At 37.9% G+C, this 22,500-nt stretch overlaps 1 long non-coding RNA gene across 2 annotated transcripts in view; it reads left to right on the top strand.

Annotated features, from left to right (window-relative positions):
• The first annotated feature begins 5,737 nt into the window (after window positions 1-5,737).
• The window catches only part of LOC125139052, a 79,915-nt gene continuing 63,152 nt past the window's right edge, over window positions 5,738-22,500 (top strand). For both annotated transcript variants that reach the window (XR_007138172.1, XR_007138166.1), the window contains exon 1: window positions 5,738-5,913. This is a non-coding gene — a long non-coding RNA (uncharacterized LOC125139052). The remainder of the gene's footprint in view (window positions 5,914-22,500) is intronic.

A 22,500-nucleotide genomic window follows, 5' to 3' on the forward strand; every position in this document is an offset into this window, starting at 1 on the left:
AGGCACAATATTATAATACACATATAATTAACGGTCCTACTATATGAATAGTTGGATTATGTTCATAAAATAAGTCAGTGCTCAGGGGGTCTGTGGAATTTATTTTACAGTTAAAGAGGCCTCTGACAGACCGTTTGAGAACTTCTGGTTGAAGTGAGAGAAATGCTTTCTGACCAAGATGCAAGAGGTTAGTCATCTAATAAAACCCAGGTTGTCTGGTCTGAGCTACAAAACAAGCCCAATGGGCATTCAAAATGAGTCCAAATACCTTCCCTTCTGGTCAGTAAAGCAGTCCAGGTCTGAAAATTTGACTCACAGAAGCCCTTTATTTGACTTAATGAATACAAAACTCAGTGTAATCAATAACTGACTGGAGTGATGAAGTGGAGTTGATCATTTTATTTATATAACACCAAGTTATAACACCATTGTGTCTTTTCCTTTCATACCACAGCATTTAAAGTTCATTTAAAGGTTATTGTGAGCTTTATGACTCATCCAGAGAAGTCATCAATGACAGTGTGGTGAAGATCCAACAAGAAGTTGAATTCTTATTGTGATCCATTAACCACATGTCCTCAAGTGTTTATTCTACTTATACCACACCGATGTTCTAGCAATTATGACTGTACAGCTTTTCTTTTATTTGTTAACGTGCTACACATTTTCATTCACTGATTGTTATATTTAACACAATTGTTCATGTTACAGCAGTTGTTGTTCTACCTCCACCGTGTATTTTCTTTTCCTTGAACTTAATGGAACATTTTACGTCAGTGATATTTGGCGGAAAAATTGAGGCTTATTTATACCTTGCTTAAGGGCTCAGAAGTGACAGTTTTGACCTTATCTACCGAGCTTCCACTTCCTAAGACTAAGCACTTTCCACGCAGGAACCGGAAATGGCAGCCAGAATTCATTAAGCTTTTCCCGTGCCAGAAAACTCACTGACTGATCCAATGTGTTGACACTGGAGACTCCTTATTATTAAACAAATTTTACTATTATATTATTATTACTACGTCCAACTATTTCCTCAAACAGCAGACAGAAATCCCAATTTGGCAGCAAATATATAAATCCCAGTTTTTATGGTGATTTTAGATCTGGCAACCCTTAACACACAGCCCACTTAACAGGCCATTCTTCTGAAACAAGCTAGAAACTGCAACTCATACATAAACACGATCCTTTAGTTTATTAAAGAGGCGTGCTTTGTGTCAGCATATTCACATAGTCCAGTAATTAACATTTATCTCCAGATGTGTTAGTGGTTTCCTTTGGTATGAGGAGAGAGAAGTTGGAAATATTTCACAGCATATAGTTAGACTGGAGCTCCAGCTCAGCAGGTGGCAGTAAAACTGGAGAAATCTGCACGTTCGAATAGAACATTGCTGATATTTTTTTGTTTTTTTTTCTTGCATTTCTATGTTGTTGCCCAATTTCTTGTCTTAAAGTGGAGCCTAAAATCCCAAAGGCAGACCCTGGAGATATAAACGCAGCTCTAAAAGCATTGTCCAAAATCAAAATATTTTAAAAAGCATCAGGAAGACCGTTGTGTTGTAATCACCCACACTCACTTTCAGTAAATGCTAAATCCTGGTCAGAGTTGCTGTGGGTCTGGATCCTGTCCCAGGAATACTTGGCATGAGACGGGAATAGACCCTGAATGTGCCGCCAGTCCATCGCAGGGCATTGTGACGGGTTACATATAAAATGTGTCAGCAGTTCATACAAACTTAAATGTGTTTATTGTTTGTTTTGCATCCAGTACAAATACTTATTAGAGTCAAATATTTCATGTAACTCCTGTGATTAGTGCTTTAATAAGCAGAATAAGAAATGTGACGATAAATCAAGAATGGAAACACACACACAAACACACACAAGGTACGCTAGCAGTCTCCTCATCTGCTCTGGGCAAATCCACCAGTTTTTGTGGAAAGTTTCATTCTTCGCTAAGGGAGGGTGAGCCTCGGAGCAATTTGGTTGTCTGAAACATTAGGTTGTTGAATTGAATTTTGGTGTAATTTTAGTAGGAAACAGCTGTGCGGGCTGGCGGCTGTTCCCCAGAGTGAAACTGTACGCTCTCTATAAGAGCGGAGCTGAGGACTGCTTTTTCTGTTTACTCAGCATGGGCCTGTGCTGAATGCATGAATAATCAGACATGAGGAAAATAGGCTCTGGTGTGTATAACAGAACGAAAGAGAAGAAGAAGAAGAGAGAGAGAGAGAGAGAGAGAGAGAGAGAGAGAGAGAGAGAGAGAGAGAGAGAGAGAGAGAGAGAGAGAGCATGTTTATTTTGCAGGTACAGTACATTCTGAGCTTGGAGATGAAGTTTGGAGGATGATTGTGCAGGTAGAGTGAGAGAGAGAAAGAGAGAGAGAAAGAGAGAGAGAAAGAGAGAGAGAGAGAGAGAGAGAGAGAGAGAGAGAGAGAGAGAGAGAGAGAGAGAGAGAAAGGAAGAACATGTTTATTTTGCAGGTACATTCTGAAATCGATGACCACAGTTCGTCTACGGATGCCAACACTTCTCCACTTCTCATGTCACATTTTGCTTAGCCATCAAGTAAAGCAAGCGCTCGGGTTTCTCCGAGTTATCATCAACTCTGTCAGCTTCCACATGCAGGAACAAAATCATTATCAATTTTTTTTTGGTGAAAACGAGTGCAGGATTTTGACATCGTACTTTACACACCTTATACACAATGAGGGAAAATACATATTCATACAATTACTTTGTGTTATTTAATAGAATCCTCTTTAACTTTAGACACATGATGTCTGTTTGTTAGATTAAAAAAAGTCGATCAAGTTTAAAATGCTTTGAATGACCATAATAATATATGGTATCGTTATGAAAGACGTTTAGATCGGAAGATCTTGTTATCATAGTGAACGTCAAGCTTCATAGAAGGAGTTCTCGGGAACAGTCAAAAGGAAAGAGAACTGAGTCATAGCAAAGATTTTTAACATTGATGTCAGTTCACAGAACCACAGACTTACCATTATGAAGGGAAAAAAGAAATAAACAGGAAGGAAAAGATTTGCAGGATGACCTGAAAGCAACACTTACTGTACAGCACGTGATCATCTCCTTAAAACTCCTCTGCTAAAAATGAAGCACCGAACTAAAAGACCAATCATAACTCTTTATAAACTATACACTGTAATCTAATTATACAGTAAATACAACATATAATCAGCCATAATATAAAGAAGCTCATCATGTCTGGTGAAGGAAGTTTTGTACAGAACTGAAGTGAAGCATGGTGGTGGGAGCATCATGGCATAGTGCTGCTTCTCAACACATACTGTACTTCTATACTGGGGCATTACAAAACACATCATCTATGCGACCCTGAATGGAGTGATGTCCAAGGACATATTAGAAGAGAAACTGACTCTCATGAGAAATTTGACTGAGCACAGCTGGATGTTCTTCCAGAAATCATACCATACATTTTTTCTGGTGAGATTATATTTGCCTAATACTCGATATACCCATTTGTTAGCGCTCAATATCCAATACAGTGCTCGTTCCATGATATACTGTAAGATCACTTTGGCTGATTCGTTGAAGTCTAAATGAAACCGAGACTCAAGCAGTAGTCCGTCATCTGTATTTCATCTCCTGCTGCTTTCACGAGCTTCATGATTTGCACCACATAGTCTGATTTCAAGCAACTGTTTTGACTGACACACTTAGATGATTTGCTAGTACACATACACAGCTCTTTGCTAAATAATGGCTAAAACCAATGTAAGCAAGCCTTAAATGCACCTGAGGGAGAGTGGTGGAGCTTTCCAGCTTGTTGACAGTATGTGCTTCCAGAATAGGCTTTGGAGATAATTTAAGTAAAACAAGCTGCTAATTGTCCGTAGCACGCTGCGTGAATTTGCCTTGATTCGCCACAAACGGCTTGGAAGGAAATCCATACGCTAATCGTCTGCCGTGCGCACGAGGACAAAGCCCTTGATTGGTTTACTCTCGATCTGATTGCTATTTACGTTACTGCTTTATACGTTTCCTGTCTGGCGATTTCTAGAGTGAAATGCTGCAGAACGCCAATTTTCGGGAAATCCTTTTTGGCGAGTTGGGGTTCTGAGGAAACAGATTCAGAAGGAAAATGGATAGCAAAACGATTCAGTGATTCATGATTCATGTTTTCCATCTAGTGTGTCACCTTAGAAGAATCACTGTTCGAATATCATTCATTCACTTCTGTTGCTTCAAAGTGTAGGGGGAAAAAAGGCAGCAGTGCAACTGGGCACTGGGAAACATATGAAAGCCTGTGTGTGACTCTCTGGAAGTTATTAAGTGAGAATGTAATTTAACTCAGTGGTGATTCATAGAGCCAATTAGTGCGTGAATTAAAATTTTGTGTGCAGGCTCATTAGACGTCCTTGAAAAAAAAAATGACTCAGGAGGTCAATTTTGTTCTGTTTAGGAACTAACCATGATTAACTGGAATGTGTGTGTGTGTGTGTGTGTGTGTGTGTGTGTGTGTGTGTGTGTGTGTGTGTGTGAGAGAGAGAGAGAGAGAGAGAGAGAGAGAGAGAGAGAGAGAGAGAGAGAGAGAGAGAGAGAGAGAGAGAAGTAGACAGACATAAAAGCTAAAAATGAATCTGTTTTTTTTTTTTTTTTTTCTTATGATGGTGCTTAAAAATCTTCTGTATTCTGTCTCCTGCTGCGTTCAGAAGCAACAAGATTGTATCGCAAGTCTTCCAAATTTCTTACAGTTGTGATGCTGGCAAAAGATTGAGACAAAACCTACAGTTAAACACCGGCCTACATGATTTTAAAATAACCGAAAGCTGAACTAAAATCTTTTAGATGCTCTCTAAGAGGGGTCCAAGCACCCGTAAAATAAATAAATAAATAAATAAAATCATGTCCCGTGTTCTCTGGCCAGTTCTTTCCAAGTGGTATCAAAAACTAAACACTACAAAATAACATATTGTTAAAGGTTCATCATAGTAGCTCAGATGTATCAGGCAAATACCCACTGAATGCTGATTGCTGAAGTAATCAAGATCTCATTCGGAATACATTGACAAGCTAAAACAAACAAACAAAACAAAACAAAAAAAATATCCAGTATGCCAAATTTCATTTAGATTTGATTTGCCATTGAGAAACCTCGAATTGAAAAAGGACCAATAGGTTAATAAAGATGTTTAATCATCATCTTCACCACCAACAACGGCAAGTTTTATGACAGAACAAATATTGGATTGGATGTTTATTGATTTAACACCAATTAAAACAGAATTAGATCGACATAACATTCGTTGATGATGTTATAATGCATAGATGGGTGTTACGGAATTACAAGGTTTACTAATAAAGCATTGCTTAGAGGTGACGTCACTAAAGGAATACTTCAGCTCACTCTTCACCTACATGTACACATCCTCACCATGGCTACGCTAAATTCAGTAACTAGCATGAATTGGTATTGAACAGTTAAGATTTTGGGTTACTGAGCAGAAAGTCAGCGGTTCGAGCACCAGCACAAACACGCTGACGCTGCCGGGCTCTTGAGCAAGGCCCTTAACCCTCACTGCTCCAATGGTGACAAAAAGAAAAATAATTTTACTGTGCTGTAACGTATATGTGACAAATAAATTCTGATTCTTCTTCTCTGTCCTTGTGTATGTGTGTGTAGTTTGCCTTCTCACAGACAGATGGCAGCAGTGAGCTTCTCTTTGGTTTAGAATGGCAACGAGGCATCTGGTCAACACAAGTGACTTTTTTTAGTCCACACGTGATTACTGTCTCATCATTTTGCCAGTCTGACAGAAAGTACACGATCTACTACACCACAGACAGAGAGAGAGAGAAAAAATCATGGAGGACCAATGGAAGTGGTCACTGTGACACTCCTAATAGGGAGGGGACGAAATCCAGGTAAGAGTGTGTAGTGTCTCTGACTGCAGTGTGTGTTTGTGACAATAGTCTCACTAACAAATGTAAATCTGTAACAAAAACTCAAGCGTATATGATAAAGAACCACGCTCTGTTATATTCTGCATTCTGATTGGTCAAAAGGTGTCGACTCCTTTCCAGTAATAGGCTAATCTGAGAGGTACTTTATATTATTTACAAACTTTTGTATGTGTGTGTGTTAATAATAGAGAATTAAAAAGATGCTGTAGTATAAATAAATGGAAATAACCAAGCTCATGCTGGTAACGATATCTCCACTTCACATCAGGTCGCATCACACCCACCTCGACGTTGATTATTTTCCTACAGCAGAACATCCCCAAGTGTTTAAATCTTTACCTGTCCCACACTGAGTCCAGTCTAGCTCCAAACACAAATGCAGAACACTTTGACAAGGGTGTTTATGTGTTTGTCTGAACCTAAGGCCTGCTGAGAAGATCCATGGAGTGTCGCTCTAGAATGAGAAGTTTTGAGAATTTGTGTCAAGTGATAAATGAGGATTTAGAGAGCTATAGAAGTGATATTCAATATCAGGTAGTTTTTGTGATGATGTCTAACTTTTATTTGGCCACTTTATTAGGAACATTTTAGGATTATTTGGGAGATTGTTCAATCAGGTGACCATGTGGCAGCAGCTCAAGAGCTTTAAAGATCATTCAATGAGGAAATTCTCTTTGTGGTCTTACTGACACTGGCTAGTTTCAGTATTTCTGAAATTCCCTTGGGGTTCCACACATAACAGTCTAAAAAGTTTAAACAGAATGATGCCAATGAAAAAGAAAACCTCCTGTAAGAACCATGAACATCTGTGGGTGGAAACGTCTTGTTGATGAGAGAGGAGAGAGGAGAATGCAGCGACTCCTTATAGCTGACTGAAACACTCTGTACAATCATGGAGAGTAGAAAAGCATCTGAGCATTTATATAACACAAACATGGTCCAGAACCTCAACACCTTGTGGGAACCACACCGTGAAGAACCCTTGTTCTGAGAGGGAAATAGATTAGTATGGTGTTCCTAATAAATTGTCCAAGGAGTTTATAATCTGATTAGACTTGTCATCATGTATTGCAGGAAAATCTCTGTTAAGGCTTGTCATAACTGATGAGCTTCTGCATTAATCGCTCTGGCTCTTTCTACTCTCTGAATGTTTAGTCAGCGTTTCCTATGGTGTGTCAGTGTTTCAGCTGATGATGAGGAGTGATTTAAAGGGATGTGTTGATCATTAAACCCCCCCATTTTCACCACCGAATCCCTGGCTGTGTGCCCACAGTGCGTGGAAACAAACACTTAGACCTCAACCTTTTTAATTAGCCAGAGGGCCTGGGCTGACAGCTTCTCCTGTCACTGATAGCACAGTAACTAGCTATTACGCTAAATATTTGGTGCGTTGCACAGCTCACACTGACACTGTGGTCTCCCAGGGGGCCTATTGGCCATGAAAAGCCCTGGCACATCCACCATAAAAAAAAAAAAAAAAAAAAAAAAAAAAAAGATAAAATAAAATAAAAAAATCAGAGGGAGTTGGGAATGATGGGAATTATTAATGACCAGAAAAGAATTCATCAAGCTTTAAAGAGGACATGCCACTTAAATGGCTCAGGTTCCAAATTTGGTGTGCTTGTGGGAGTAGTTGTCTTGCTTGATTGAGTGTTAACTATTTTAATGAAAGGAGTGAGAGAGGCTTGCTTGGCAGGCGCCATTTTGGGAATGTATTATGGGCAAGGGTGCTATTTGTAGGTCACAGGCTTTCTAATGAAGTCTCATCCCTAACAGCAGGCTGAATTACGACGGCGTGTCGTGGCTGCACTGCGTGAATGGGTTGCTGCCGTGTCGATGCTGACCTTTGGGGTCAAAAGGACTTAAGTAAACCCTTAGCATTGCTGCTAAGTTATTACTGTCCCGTAGTTTGAGTTGTACTGCTCATTATGGTGAACCGAAATATCAGATGTTGCTAACATTAGCATTTGCTAACATTTGTTGCTAACTAGAGTCTTTGCTTGTTTTACCATGTTTGCAAATACTTCTACTGATGTCCTAAATGCTAATTTACTCCAGTGTTTGATCCTAAACTTGAGTTACTGCCCGGTTTCCTTCTGGCTTCACCGGTTTCCTCCAAACTTCCATAAACATGCCGGTAGATAGATTGGATCTAGCCTTTAGATGGATAGTTTACCATTCCTGGGAAAGAAATTCCATCACGATCCTGACCAGCATCAAGTTCATACTGTAGAATAATTTATATACACTAATTATTTAAAAAAAAATAAAACATTTCTTCAATTAACAGGATCGAACACTGAGCACTTCCAGACTGTAATACGTCTGCTTTTTTATCGTTGGGATTAGTGTTAACACGCCGAAAATCTTTGTGATCTATAAAAGATCTGAGTACGGTAGGCTTTGGGGCAAACATGTCTATCGTCTGCGCTGCTTTTCTTGTTCAACAGATCCTCTGTTTGGGTTTTCAGACTTGATGATGTATCACTGTTGTTCTGACACATCTGATTTACGAGACCTAAATTTAATCCTTGTCGTCTCACGCTAATGTAACCGACGTGCTTGTGGAAAGCCATTCGGGCTGTAAAATGCTCTGAGGAGATTCTCTGCTGAGTGACGTGCTGAAAGACGGGTAGGGAAATATGGTGGGACTTCATCTGCTTGTACAAACACATCTGTAACATTCAGCGTGCGAGAGAACAGAGCTGGGAAAGTTCTAATTAAATCAATTTTAGTATCTTGCGTGTCTTCTCTGTCTTGTAGCTTTCCATAGCATAATCTACACATAGATGTATGCTGGAACGGAGCAGAGGATTCTGGGTCAGCGTCAGCTTTTTGGCTGTGACCTGTGCCTTGGGCTTTGTTTAAGACTTAATTATTTGCCTTTGAATTTGTGTAATCTTCAGGTATTACACAACATGATGAACACGATGGCAGACGATGGCGAACAGCTTGGCAGGAAATTGAAGAAAAATATCAGTTCAAACGTGAACACATAAAAAAAAATCAACCTTCACACAGATCTCTCAAATTCTTTCCACTTCAGACGTCTTTCAGAGCGAGTGCAGGATTAAAGGAGTAATTAGGGATTTTGGTGTTGTAACACTGCTGCAGTGTTAAGGAATGGCAATCACATGCAGCACGCTTTAAGTGGTGTATTAGTTTTATGGCTTGTGCTCAGTGCAGCCGGAGCAGCGGGATGTACGAGTCGGACTTTTGATGACAAATAAGTCTGTGGCTGTAAGCTGTGTGTCTCAGGTGTAATCACTACACCTTTACACAGCTCTAATTGTAGCCTGAGGCTGGAGTACGAACTACATAAGAACATTTATAAAACAAATAATAACGAGAGACAGACAGACAGAGAGAGACGGAGAAAGACCGAGAGAGAGAGAGAGAGAGAGAGAGAGAGAGAGAGAGAGGCAGAGAAAGAGAGAGAGAGACAGAGAAAGAGAGACAAACAGACAGACAGACAGACAGAGAACCTGAAATCTTCTTTGAATGAATGTCTTTTCCCTCATTCAGAAAACATAGCATTTTATAAACAAATAGTATTTAACAAATATCATACATATAAATAAATGTCTGATTTTCTGGCTGTTCTGTCTGATCTACAAGCAGTCAGGACTGTGAGACAAACACTTTTGTGTTTTTTGTCTTTTTTTTTCCATAAATCATCAGGAGACAGATTTATTCAGGGTTTTACTGTATTTCACAGTGTGTGTAAAAGTGACACTCTGGTAGTTGAACCACACCTTTGTGTTCATGGGTGGGAAAAGGAAAGAGTGCGGTCTCAAACATTATTTAGCCCCGCCCACTTATCAGATCAATTTACTTAACTGAACAATTTACTTTATTCAATTCAATTTATTACATTTTTTCAATTCATGTTACTTGGTGAAACCTTCATAAACCTAAAGCATCTTTAACAAATCCATTCCCGTTCCCACCGACCTCCCTCCACACCTGTATCCTAATCTAATTTTGGAAAAACAAACAAACAAAAAAAAAACAATCAAACAAAAACAAATAATTTCCAGACAATTTTTTTTACTTTAAATTGAACTAACTTTTAATCAAATGTATACATAATGCTAATAGCATTTATATTCAAAAAAATATGTAGATGTGATTTACTCAGCTTCAGCTCATTGAAGAGTGCAGTACTAAGCTGTGTGAGTGTGTGTGTGTGTGTGTGCGTGTGCGTGTGCGTGTGCGTGTGCGTGTGCGTGTGTGTAAATGAGTGATTTCGTGTCTGGGTCGTTTCTTTCAGTTTGCAGGACTGACTTGTGTTTATGTCATCTGAGAATCTGTGTTTGGGGTGAGTGCTTCCTTTCCACATTATGGGTAATAAAAACGTGTGTGTGTGCGTGTGTGTGTGTGTGTGTGTGTGTGTGTGTGTGTGTGTGTGTGTGTGTGTGTGTGTGTGTGTGTGTGCGGAAAGGCGACACATGCAATACAGCCTGGAAATATAAATCTCTATGAAAGCTAGATATTAGGTCTCATCCCAAATCTCATACTTCTGCCTTATTCTACCAGTGTGTAGTATAAATAGTGTGATTTGTGTGATTGTGAAGAAGAAGAAGAAGAAGAAGAAGAAGAAGAAGAAGAAGAAGAGAAGAAGAAGATTTCAAGTACCAGAATAATGCACTTATTCAACTGAAATCAACACAGTGTGGAATGTTGGACACTTCATGCGCTCAACACTCGCAGCTACAGGGCGTGAATGCTGGAGGAAAAAAAAAATCAAGATGGTTGACAGAACTTCTTACAAACATCCTTTATATTTATGGCATTTAGCAGGCGCATTTATCCAGAGTGACTTACATTTTGATCTCATTTTATACAGCTGAGCAATTGTGGGTTAAGGGCAGTATTGTTAATATAAAGTTTAATATAATACAAAACATTCAAGATTAGTATTAGATATATTTAAATGTGTATTGTATTTTCCCCAATGAGCAAGTCTGAGGTGACTCAGGTGACTGTGGGGAGGAAAAACTCCATTGAATGGTAAAGGAAGAACAATGAGAGGAACCAGACTCAAAGGGGAACCTCATCCTCATATAGGTCGTGCTGGAGGGTGTGATTATTATTATACAGTATTGTATTTATGAGGAGATCGTTGTCTTTAAAGACCACATGGAGTTAGCATCTCATCTTTAGTATCACAGTGTCTAACTGGAGCTGGTAGATCTCTAGTTCTCACAGAGTCGGCCTCATCTCAGTGGAGATCCAAAATCTTCATGGCACGGAAGACAATCTGAGCTGGTACAATTTCTGGATGCCTCGGGATGAGTAGAAAGAGAGAAGCAGTGGAGAGGGATTAGCGTAACTGCTGTTCATAATATTAGCAAGCACTAGATGATAAAGTGCATTTGGTCAGATGCATTAGAGCACAAGATTATGGGAGGTACATGTATTATTTAAAATGGGGAAGTGTGTCTGAGTCCTGTAAACTATCAGGAAGACTATTCCAAAGTTTAGGAGCTAAATACAAAAACGCTCTACCACTTTTAGTAGACTTAGATATTCTGGGAACTACCAGAAGTCCTGAGTTTTGTGATCTTAGAGAGCGTGAAGGATTGTAACGTGTTAGAAGACTAGTCAGATACATGGAAGCTAAACCATTAAGAGCCTTGTACGTAAGTAACAACAGTTTGTAATCAATTCTAAACTTAACAGGTAGCCAGTGTAGAGATGATAAAATTGGGGTTATATGGTCATACTTTCTTGTCCTAGTGAGAACTCAGCTGCATTTTGGACTAACTGTAACCTATTTATTAAAGATGCAGGACAACCACCTAGTAATGCCTTACAATAGTCCTGTCTAGAGGTCATGAATGCATGAACCAACTTCTCAGCATCAGATAAAGATAGGCCCGATAAGTAGTATTTCTGTCTTATCAGAGTTTAATAACAGAAAATTACAGGTCATTATAAAATTACAGGTCATCATCTCTTTAATGCACTCAGTTAATTTAGACAATTTAGATTTCGACAATTTCATTTGGTTTTGATGAGATATATAACTGTGTATCATCAGCATAACAGTGGAAATTAATCCCATGCCTTCTAATGATGTTCCCTAAGGGGAGCATGTATATTGAGAGAAGCAGAGGCCCTTAAACTGATCCTTGAGGGACCCCATAATTAACTGGAAAGAAACTGGAGGATTCACCATTTAAATCTGCAAAATTGTATCGACCAGACAGGTAGGATCTAAACCAACTTAAAGCCTGTCCATGAATACCTGTATAATTTTTTAAGCGATTTAGGAGAATGTTATGCTCTATAGTGACGAATGCTATGATGGAGCCTGAAACCTGACTGAAACTCTTCAAAGATATTGTTCTACTGTAAGAAGTACAGACACAACATTTTCTAGTATTTTAGACATAAACAAAAGATGTGAAATAGGTCTGTAATTTGATAGTTCATTAGGATCTAAATTAGGTTTCTTAATGAGGGGCCTAATAACTGCCAGCTTGAAAGATTTAGGCATGTAACCTAAAGTTAATGAGGAGTAAATTATATTAAGAAGAGTCTCACCAGCTTTATGAAACACTTCGTTCAGTAATTTAGTTGGAATGGGGTCTAGTAAACAAGTTGTTGATTTAGCTGTTGTAATAAGTTTATTTAACTCTTCCTGTCCTGTACTTGTAAAGCATTGTAGTTGTGAGTGTAGAGCTTTAAGTGAGACTGGGTCAGGAGATGCTCTCTTGGGTTGAACATCAACTATTTTGTTCCTGATACTTCAAATTTTATCAGTGAAGAATCTCATAAAGTCCTCACTACTGAGCTGTGATGGAATAGTGTGTTCAGATCTCTGTTTGTTTGTTAAACTAGCCACTGTGCTAAATAAGAACCTGGGATTGTTCTGGTTATTTTCTATGAGTTTGCTCAGGTGCTCAGCGCTAGCAACTTTTAGAGCCTGTCTATTGCTGGACATACTGTACTGTCCTTATACGCAATACTAAAAACCTCTAATTTATTTTTTTACACTTTCGCTCGAGGTTACGGGTTTCTCTATTGAGGGTGTGAGTATGGCTATTGAACCATGGTGCAGGTGTTTTGTCTCTAACCTTTTTTAATCGGATTGGGGCAACAGTGTCTAATGTGCTAGTGAATATAGCGCCTATGCTGTTAGTCATTATTGTATTTAAGGGTACAGTAAGAAGTTGAGGCAGATCAGGCAGGTTATTTGTGAATCTGTCTTTAGTGGTCTGAATAATAGTTCTACCGAGTCGATAACGTGGTGAGACACAGTTAGTCAGTTCTACAGGTAGTGTGTACATTATGAGGTAACGGTCTGTGATGTCATCACTTTGAGGTATGATATCTATACAGTATCAGTGATGTCTATTCCATGTGATATCATTAAATCTAGCCTACGATTAAGCCGACGAGTCGCTCTTGTGATGTTTTGTTTAAGCCCAAATGAGTTTATTAAGTCCATAAATGAGTCCTAAAGCATCATTTGTATCGTCAATGTGAATGTTAAAATCTCCTACAATTAACACTTTATCAACATGAACCATTTGTGAAAGAAAATCTGCAAATTCTTTAAGAAAATCGGTCAGAAGCTTAAATTTCCAAAGCACTGACTGCATTCTGGTTTCTATTCAAGCTCTCATTCGTAAATGGCAAAAGGATGAAGGTGTGCGAAGTGCCTTTAGTAGCTGGAGCGTGCAGATGATTTGTGGTGAAACAGGAAACAGATGCAGTCAGTAATCAGATGATTGAGAGCGAGAGAGAGAGAGAGAGAGAGAGAGAGAGAGAGAGAGAGAGAGAGAGAGAGAGAGAGAGAGAGTGGAGTACAGCTGTGGAGGTGTGGAGATTCTGGTGGATTCATGCTGCCTCCACATGATACCCGGGTTTCTGAGATGGGACGAGTCATACTGTAAACTTTCGACATAGCAGACTAGATGAGAGTAAACCTTGTGTTCTTTCTTCCTTTAGAAAACAGTTCGTTTTCATTTTTTATAACTGCACTTCAATAATGTGAACTTGGGTCATTCTGATGAAGGCAACATCACCGAGCCTATAGTCCTGGAGAACATTGTAGTGAATTCTGTTCTCCTTACACACCTTCTTCATGGTCCTTCAAGACCTGAGTTGGGAACCTGAGCTCTCTGAAATGTAAACTTTACTACTGAGAGAAGAAATTGTGTTTATCTCAGATGTTTAGCATTAAACCTGGTCATGAAGCAGCTTCGCAGAATTCCAAATTGGATTTGTGTAGATTCCGATCACACTGGAGAAAAACTCCAAAAGAAATGATATTGAATATTGACTGTGTGTGAGAGAGATGAGCACAGGACAGTGTTGATGATTACAGTATCATCAGCAGCAGCAGCTCTGAGGTACAAATGCATGTGTTGTTGAAATGCTGAACAAGTTGTTGCTCTGGTCTCCATACCCTTGTGTTTCCGTGCTGTTTTCCTGAACACGGGGGTTGATATTTTTGTTTCTGTTTGTCGTTGGCTCCTGTTTTCTGATAGCTCTCTGTAATTAATTTGTGTATTTAAACCTTTGACTTGTTTCAGTGTTCCTGAAGTTCACTGTTTTATCTCCAGTCCGTAGTGAGCCTTTGTTTTGTCTTCAGCTTTTTCCTGGGTTTCGATATTGTCCTGTTTCCTTGTTACAGTCTTTTGGATTAGCTCGTTATTGTTGTTTGTGGCTCGCCTGGCCCTCGCCTGTTTCCTGTTTCTGTATTTACATTCATGTTTCAGGATTTGTTTGTCTGCTCCGTTAGCAAAAACTTTTACTTACAACTGCTTTGTCTCAGCTCCATTTTAAGACGATTCACAAAATCTTCAGTGTTCAGTATTAAAATTTCTGCTGCTTGCGTGACATCTAGCTCGAGATCAAGCTTTGCTCTTAGATAAACCTCTAAAAGATTTTCGGTAAAGTTATATCTTTAGATACAATACTGTGTTTTGTGTCAGGAACTGGGGCTAATTTTATCATGTATATAAAATATTAGACTAGGATTTATTAGAACAAATAATTTTCCTTTAAATTTTATGGTTATTTACAGTTACAGGTTTTTGTTATTTTTGTCATTTTGCCAATATTTTTGTACATATTTCAGAATAGTGAAAAAGCACTTTTTTGATGTTTGCTAGCTAAAATAATGATGACTATTATGTTATTTTTAACTCTTCTTTCGCTTCTCTTCTCTTCTTCTTCTTCTTCTTCTTCTTCTTCTTCTTCTTCTTCTTCTTCTTCTTCTTCTTCTTCTCCTTCCTCATGTTTTCCCTGTTCCCAGACAGATTACAGTAGCTCTTTTCATTTTGAAAAGCGTGACAAGTCAAAATAAATGTGCGCTATTGCACACATGCTAGCGAGATGCTATGTAGGTACTGCGTTTGTGTGTTAAGTATCTGAGGTTGTAGGAAAGTTTTACTTCTTTCTATCGATGCTAAACATCATCTATGTGAGCAAGTTTTTGTGAACTTCTTCATGTATTTATGACTTCATGTTCTTCATGTAGCACACATGTTTTATTTGTTATGAAGGAAAATTAAAGGTCACAAAGATGTGTTTTATGTTATTTCTGAACAACCGTTGAATCCACCGTTATGTCTTTTTGTTACTTCTATAAATGTCCTTAGCTAGTTTCTTCTATAACCTCTAACTGTCCGGGGGTTTATTATTGTGTGCGCTGGACTAAAAGTTGCTAAAGTTAAAAAAACAACAAACCCAAAAATATTAGTAAATGAAAAAAAACAACAACTTTTAATTATGTTATGAAATTAAGGTTAACAAAATATATGAATATAAAATCATTTTCAGGATATTTCTATTCATTTTTAATGCTAAAATCTTCCAGGAAAATAATAATAATAATAATAATAATAATAATAATAATAATAATAATAATAATAATAATAATAATAATAAGTTTAAAGCTTGAATGAGTAAAAGTATTAAAAATCAGACTGAATAATCTTAGATTTTAATTATAATGATGCTATTATAAGAATACTGGGAATTCAAGATAATATACCATGTAGAAAATCTTATGTTCTTCTCGCCCTCTCCGAGTTCATACGTATTAGCGTGGAGTGTTTATTTTCTCACCGTAGGTGTGTATTTAATGGTGTGTTCATGAAACAGGACACGAGTGATGAAGGATTCATTTTGTTACACATCATTCTTGTTTTCTTTTCTAGATTTCCTTTTGTGTTTCCAGCTAAATCCTTCCAATTATCCAAGCGAATTATTTGTGTTGGGCTCGTATACACATCGGGTAAATATTTGTCATTTCTAATTCACACGTTTATCATTATGCTGGATATGAAAAAGAGTTCAGAGAAAGAGTTATTGATGAAAGAAAATTAATTCTAACATTTACTGCTTAACTTTTCAAAACATACATTGCCATTTTAGCCAAAACCCAGTTGCAAGAATCAGTTGCACAATTCTGTCTTGCCGTGAAGGACATATGATTTATTTTCCTTTACAGGGTTTAAATAAGCCGGCTGTCTTGTAAGAGCACTTTTCTCACTGCTTATCTGTAAATCCAGACACGCGAGTGACATGAAGTCTGATTGTTCTCACATGATTTTCAAGGTGTTTATATATTATATCATATTTTAGTTACTTAGATGTATAGCACTAACTCAGGACTTCTGGTAGTTCCCAGAATATCAAAATCTACTAAAAGTGGTAGAGCGTTTTTGTATTTAGCTCCTAATCTTTGGAATAGTCTTTCTGATAGTGTTCGGGGCTCAGACACACTTTCCCAGTTTAAATGGAGATTAACATCTACATGCACATTGTCATCTAGTGCTTTCTAATATTATGAACAGCAGCCCACTGCTTCTCTCTTTCTACCCATCCTGAGGCATCCAGAAATTGTCCCAGCTCTGATTGTCTTCCATCTCATGAAGATTTTGTACCTTCATCACGATGAGGCCAACCATGTAAGGATCATGAGGCATCTAGAGATTTACCAACTCCAGCTTCATGAAGTTTTTGTACATACTAAGAGGAGATGCCAACTCCATGTGATCATTGATGACAACAACCTCCTCACCTACACATTTGTCAGACTGTATATTTTTAATCACACCTCCAGTGTCACCCAAATGAGGATGGGTTCCTTTTTTGAGTCTGCTTCCTCCCAAGGTTTCTTCCTTTACCATCCAGAGTTATTCCTTGCCACAGTTGCCTCAGTCACTTCAGTCAGCTCAGTCACCTCAGGCTTGGGGATAAATACAAATACATTGAAATATAACTAAATGTATCTTGCATTTTTGTATGATATTAATCTTTATATTAACCTTTTCTTTTATGTTTATGTTCTGTAAATCTGCTGTGAGACAATGTACAGTACATGCACAATGTACATATACAATGTATAAATAAAATTTAATTTGAATCAGTACTATGTAATATAGCATTATATCAGTACTATGTAATATAGCATTATATCAGTACTATGTAATATAGCACTATATCAGTACTATGTAATATAGCACTATATCAGTACTATGTAATATAGCACTATATCAGTACTATGTAGTATAGCACTATATCAGTACTATGTAATATAGCACTATATCAGTACTATGTAATATAGCACTATATCAGTACTATGAAGTATAGCACTATATCAGTACTATGTAATATAGCACTATATCAGTACTATGAAGTATAGCACTATATCAGTACTATGTAGTATAGCACTATATCAGTACTATGAAGTATAGCACTATATCAGTACTTTTGTAGTATTGCAGTATATCAGTGCATAATATTACAACAGTATTAGTAAATAGTAATATTAGCTTTTTTTTTTACATGTAAATTGTTTCCTAATTGTGAGATTTCCTGAGACAGTTCTTCCTGTAGAATGCAGACATTAAAGCAGAGCGTTAGTATAAACCTGACCGAGCTGCCGATCTTTCAGAACCGTATAACACAGGGATGATTACGAACTTTTCCCAGAAATAAACAAAAAATTTAAGACCGGTGACGTCGAAGTTGCTAGCTAACGTTGTTCACTCGACAGATTTATATAAACTCTGTCAGAAGCAAATAGACCTTCTAAACAACACGGCGTGCGATCAAACACGGTCCTTTCACTTCTATACTGATCCTCGCACATTTGTTCTGGATGAAAAACACCTGCTGAATTAAATCCCAGCCTGGAGTTTTAATTGAGTTATTGGGTTTATGCAGCACACACCCCAAACCCCTACAGAAAAGAAGGGCACTTGGAGGCATAGTGGGATAGTTCATGACCGAGACGGGTTAAACGACACTCCAAGCACGTCCAAATCAAACATATTTCAGCACAGCGGCTTCACCGCTCTCCCGCTCTCTCCAATCCAAACAGCCCAGCTATTTCATTGCTTTTTTTCTATTTTATAAGGATACTGGAACGACTTTGGCATGAACACGGTTCAAAATGTAACATTAGTACCTACATATGAAACATGCCATAATGGAGGCCTGCTCTGTTAATCACATATTAATTGAAATCACAGCTCTGGCCTCTGGGTTCAGTCGCAAAGCGCTGTCGTTAGTGCATTCCTTTCGGTAATAAGTCTTCTTCTGCTCCGCACCAAGAAAGGTTTTCAGCTCGTCAAATAAAAACTAATTGTAGAGATTTTTGTGCTGATCGTGCACTACACGTTTGACGAATGACAAATGCTGAACTGCAGAATATCCATCTCTGAGGAATGTGCTTCAAGCTGCGACTTTTTAAACACTCTTATCAACACTTAATCTCGCTTCATGAATCACACACACACACACACACACACACACACACACTGTTATTACAAATATTCACTATTATTACAGCAGAGCGAGTGTTTATTTCAGTCACAATTTGTGTCATGAACAAAACAAAAAACTGCAGAATTCATTTTAAATAATAAATCCTCCGAACATGTTCAAGCAGAAAGCGTTTAAATCATCTCAGGACTTTCAGCTTGTTCTTAATTAAAGGACGGATGATTAATAGACTGATTTTTACCTGACTCACCTCAGAACTTTAACTCTAATGCAAAAATAAATTGATTTATTTTTTTTCATTAAATGAATTATATATATATAATTATAATAATATAATATAATATAATATAATATAATTATATTATATATAATTTAATGAAAGTATTAAATATGAATTTATTATTAAAATGTGGTGATTTTGCAACAAACTGATTTAATTATTTATTTTATTTTATTATTTGTTTTTATTTGTTTAGAAAATTGTGATAACACAACCCATCGTCAGATTATTATTATTATTATTATTATTATTATTATTATTATTATTATTATTATTATTATTATTATTATTATTATTATTGTTGTTGTTGTTGTTGTTTTTGTTATTATTATTATTATTATTATTATTATTAGTAGTAGTAGTAGTAGTAGTAGTAGTAGTAGTAGTAGTAGTAGTAATTCATTGTTTGTGTGATGTTTCACACTCAAGATAAAACAATAATCCAAACAAAATTATGAACAAAAAAGTGAACAAAACCGTCTGAAGAACGTTGACATAATAAGAGACAGATATTTGTTTCCACACAAATCATGACATCATCTAAAGAACCACATGGACATGGACATGCTAACATCTGAGAGGGAATATAAATATAAAAAGATCACATGCATAGAATTTAAGAAGAAATTAGAAATAGTTCTATTAATAATTCTCCATTTCCTGATACAGATGCTGGAAATGTAAAAAAAATCTAGATTTATAAAATAGAAATATATTAATATTTAATTAGAGAGCTGAATGTTCTTTAAATTCCTGATTGTTTTGTACAAAAAAACAATTCTTCGTTCACTCATATGTGGTTTTTAAGCTTCCTGTGTTTAATTAAGGAGCTGAAAGCTTTGAGGTCGAAGGAGAAGTGAGTAATATTTGGACAGGAAGTAGAGTTGAATAGCTTTTGTATGTAAACAGTTCATTGTATGTTCAGTTTAAGCTCAGATATATGATTCATCAGCGTACAGCTTCTTCTGAATATATTTACATCGGCGTATTTATAATAAATTGAGCCTTGTTGCCAAACGTTGTTGAATACAATGTCTTTGTCTTGGCTTGTTTTTTCCTTCTTCAGTTTTCCTTTTCTGACCTTCAGCTCTGCTACTGAATCTCCACAATGCTTCTGAATCATTCTGAACATACCATATAGCTGAGATGCCCTGAAATGGACAGATGATTCATCAGTCTGCCTGTCTGCTCCTTCCTCCTCCTCCTCCTCCTCCTCCTCCTCCTCCTCCTCTTCTTTTCTTCCTTCACTGTGAAACCGCCTCACTTCATCCAGTGTATTTTTTCTTCTATTAATATCCTCATTGGCTCTTAGGTTGCATGAAAAGGCTGTGACTGTTCTCTCCTCTTTCTCCTCATCCTCGTCGTCCTTCTTCTCCTCTTCTCATGCGCATCTTTCACTCGAGCATGTGCAGGAATGAAAAATAAAAGCAAACAGCCGTCATGAAGGAGACGAGGAACGAACGGCCTTGAAGACTTTTTTTTGACGGAGCTGAACGTTGGAGTCACACGCACGAACGTGTGTCTACGTGTGTGTGTGTGTGCGTATGTGTGTGTGGGGAAATCCTTCTGTATTCTTCATCATCGGCATGTTCCTGAAATCCGAGAGGCTGACTGTCTCCTCTCTGTCATCCTTCCAAAAAATAAAAATGGTGTATTAATTGAGCCAAATCCTCACGATCCGATCTGTCCTCGGATATCGGATCTGTCAGAGGACGTGCAGAGCATCAGGGGTGTCAATCACACATCGACAGATCGTAAAAATCCAAGATACATCGTGCCAATATTTCTCAGTCTCTCACACACACACATGCGCACACACAGACTCACACACACACTGACCTCTGACTGCCAACTCTACACAATCTGCTCTTACGTAACCGAGTACTGAATCACTTAACCAGCCCCACATGTGCACACAGTGTGTACACAGTGTGTGTGTGTGTGTGTGTGTGTGTGTGTGTGTGTGTGTGTGTGTGTGTGTGTGTGTGTGTGTGTGTGTGTGTGTGTGTGTGTGTCTGGATGTGAGACACAGTCACACTCGACTGCCAACAGCCAGACCATGAAGACCAAAAATACACGCAGATGAATGTGGGCTGCGTAGATGGAGTCAGTCAGCAATCACAAGGGTTGTGACAAGCATCTGCACAATCTGTCGCACTCAGTAACAATCCAACTGCTCTGTGTTGTTCACACACACACACACACACACACACACACACACACACACACACACACACACACACACACACACACACACACACATTTTTAACGCTCATATTGGCTTGTATAAATGTGTTTAACAACTTCTGAACACAGACACCCACTTTCCATGCCTGTTGTGATGGTGTACTACTCAGTTTTTTTTAGCAGGTACAACACACATGTAACACTTACACTCATGCTCGATTGTAGTACAGATGTAGGTGAAAATGGTGTTTTGATCAAACTTGGACAAATACAGGTATAAGATGGGTTTGTGTTGTTGTTGTTGTGTTTGTTTTAGTTGTGTTTGTTATTTTTGTTGTGTTTATTGTTGCGGTTGTGTTGGTTATTGTGGTTGTTGTTTTTGTTGTGGTGGTTGTTTTTGTGGTGGTTGTGGTAGTTGTTGTTGTTGTGGTAGTTGTTTGTGTTGTTGTTGTTGTAGTGGTTGTTGTATTAGTTGTTGTTTTTGTGGTTGTTGATGCGGTAGATAATGTTATTGTTGTGGTTGTTGTTTTTGCTGTTGTTTTTGTGGTTGTTGTTGCTGTGGTAGTTGTTGTTTTTGTGGTATTTGTTGTTTTTGTGGTTGTTGATGCGGTAGATAATGTTATTGTTGTGGTTGTTGTTTTTGCTGTTGTTTTTGTGGTTGTTGTTGCTGTGGTAGTTGTTGTTTTTGTGGTAGTTGTTGATGTGGTAGTTGTTGTTGTGGTAGATATTGTTATTTCTGTGGTTGTTGTTGTGGTAGTTGTTGTTGTGGTAGATATTGTGGTTGTTGTTGTGGTAGTTGTTGTTGTGGTAGATATTTTGGTTGTTGTTGTGGTAGTTGTTGTTGTGGTAGATATTGTGGTTGTTGTTGTTGTTGTTGTTGTTGTGGTTGTTGTTGTTTTTCCACACAAATGATCTGCTTGAAACTAAAGGTGTGTGAAGGTTGGGCTGGTGCAGGATGTGATCGGTGACCTGTGAGAGCTGTGAAATGTATCTAGAACAGTAAGTAAGTAACAGTGATGGGTTCAATTCAGCTACAGAACTGTTTCTGTTTTTTTACGGTTGTGGGAGAAAATAACACAATAAACATAAAAATAAAATCCAAACTCAGGGAGTCAGGAATTCCCAGGAGTCAGGAGTTTCTGTTTAGTTCCTGTCATGTTTAGGTTCTCCACTCCAGGGCTCTGGGCTTTCATTCTGTCTCTGTCTCATTGTAATGTTGTGTTACTGTATTCACCTGCTGTGTGTTGAGTTCCTCACTGGTGTGTGTTTACTGCTGCCTTGTACTCAGGACTCAGGGGTGTGTATGAGGCATCTGCATGCACACA

This window comes from Tachysurus fulvidraco, chromosome 1 (assembly GCF_022655615.1).
Source record: "Tachysurus fulvidraco isolate hzauxx_2018 chromosome 1, HZAU_PFXX_2.0, whole genome shotgun sequence".
NCBI lineage: Eukaryota > Metazoa > Chordata > Actinopteri > Siluriformes > Bagridae > Tachysurus > Tachysurus fulvidraco.